We start from the raw sequence: 2,312 nt of genomic DNA, 5'->3' as shown, positions 1-2,312 counted from the left end.
CTTTACCCACTGGTACATTGTCTTTACTTACTTTTTGTTGTTGTTTAGTTTTTTTTGTTTTTTTAAAGTATAAACTTAAATAATTATTGATTTGCTTTTTATTTGCTATTTTGTTTAATTAGATTTAAAACGGGGAAAAAATATGTGCAAATGTCAGCTATACATTGTCTGAAAACAATTCTTAATCTTAATGTATCTTATTTTAAGGATGTTTGTTTACATTTATAAACAAAATGTTGGGGTCGCTAAGAATTTGTTTTTGAGATCAAAATCTCATACGCACAGAGGCTGCATTCATTTGAAATGGTAATTACAGTAATGTTGGGAAATATTATTAACATTTAAAATAACTTTTCTAATTTAATAAATTTTAAATGGTAATTTATTCCTGTGATGCAAAGCTGAATTTTCAGTCTTCAGTCTTACATGATTTTTCAGAAATTCTTTTAATATGCTGTTTTGGTGCTAAAGAAGCATTTCTTATAATAAATGTTGAAAACAGTTGTGCTACTTAATTTTTAGTGGAAAAGTGATACTTTTTTTCAGGACTCTTTGATGAATAGAAAATTCAGACGAACAGCATATATTAACTGTGACTTTTGATCATTTTAATACATCCTTGCCTAATACATTTTCGTATTTAAAAAAAAATAAAAGAAAAAAAAAAGTCCCCGAACTTTTGAACAGTAAATATGTAATACTTTACAGTGCAAGACCAAGTTTTTCCTTTTATGCCAACTGATGGGCCTCGTGCAACTTCGAGCTCTAATATCTGTGTGTGTGTGGGGTGGGGGGGGAAAGGTATTGAGAGGCTAAGTAATGATAAAAGTTTTTACATGCTCTCAGCAACACTACACACCCATCTGATCCCAGTGCAGAGTGTGTCCATTAACATAGATCAGTTAATAATTGACAGCATGTGAAAGTTCTGGCAGCCATGGGATCAGCCAGTGCTTGGCTGCCATGTGCATTAAAGGCCCATTTGGGTTCAGCACACACTTTGATTCATTACTAATGTATGGTCGTCGTCTTCTCTTCCATCCTGTTGTGTCATTGCATTAACGCACTGAGATGAACCACAGAGCTGCATGCATAACGGTTGATCGCTGATGACCCACTGACTACATTGTTACCTAGATCACATTGGTTACATCGCGTTTGTGCTCTGGGGTAATGCATTTAACCCTGGTTTGCTCCAGAGGGCTTGTCCAAGCAGTTAGTTAAGCTGGTTAGCATAGGCTGTTAGTCTCAACTCTGGACCTCGAGATCCACTTTCCTGTAGAGTTTAGCTCCAACCCTAAAATAAACACACCTGAACAAGCTAATCAAGGTCTTCAGGATCACTACAAAGTTGCAGGTAGGTGTTTAATCCAGGTTAGAGCTAATCTCTGCAGGAAAGTGGATCTCAAGGTCTAGAGTTGAGGACCCCTGGTCTATATAGTCCATCTTTTTCCATTTACATTTTTTTTATTATTGAATTGACCATTCAAAATGTATAATATATCAAATATGTACACATACATACTGCTGGCCAAAAGTTCAAAATTAAGTTTTTTTTTGTTTGTTTTTTTTTTACAGATTTTGAAAAGTCTCTTTTGCTCATTTTATGATAAAGATTAGTCATTATCATAAATTTGAGTGGTGAGAGTGTGACAAGATCACCATTAAAGTGATAGTTTATGCTTTGTTGGCTCCCAATACACTGAGGCTCATTATGATGAGATGTTAATTATTAATTGCATTTTAGTTTGTTATACGAACATCTCTAATTTAAAAAAAAAAAAAGTGCAAATTGTGGCTATTTTCAGAAGTGATAATTAGACAGCAGGTTTCTGCTCGCTGTTAGAAGTGGATAGCAAAGTGCTAAAACAGGATTCCATTGAGGTGAAACACTTCTCTGTTCCCATAAATTTGTATTGAGTGCTTACTGTACATGTCAGACAACTGTAATTGTTTTATTTCTTAAATGGGCTGTTTGTGATGTTTTTCCTTTGTCCATTTATAATATTTCTTGCACCAAAAACAGTTGTAATTTAGCTGTACGTGACTGTTTTCTACCCTCTTTCTGACCTTTTAAATTGAACAGGCTTTCGTTGCATGTGTAATGAGTTGCAGTGTTTACTGGCAGGTTTGCAGTAGGGCCAAATACGATTGGCACTGCATTGTTCTTCAATAGCAGTGTCTTTGCCAAAGTTGAATTACACCGTCCTTACATATCTATGGTTCCGCCCATCTCTCACATTCTCACCTGGGAAAGGTTTTCCCCATTTCTTCGGGAATTTAAATCCCGGCGGTTTTTACAACCATCGGCT

At 35.2% G+C, this 2,312-nt stretch overlaps 1 protein-coding gene across 1 annotated transcript in view; it reads left to right on the top strand.

The window, feature by feature from the left end:
* LOC107589193 (synaptotagmin-9-like) overlaps positions 1–2,312 on the top strand; it is a 44,219-nt gene that overhangs the window by 30,097 nt on the left and 11,810 nt on the right. The gene's annotated exons all lie outside the window — the stretch shown is intronic.

Source organism: Sinocyclocheilus grahami, unplaced genomic scaffold (assembly GCF_001515645.1).
Source record: "Sinocyclocheilus grahami isolate Dianchi unplaced genomic scaffold, SAMN03320097.WGS_v1.1 scaffold113.1, whole genome shotgun sequence".
NCBI classification, from domain to species: Eukaryota; Metazoa; Chordata; class Actinopteri; order Cypriniformes; family Cyprinidae; genus Sinocyclocheilus; species Sinocyclocheilus grahami.
This window is presented reverse-complemented; position numbering and strand designations above follow the sequence as displayed.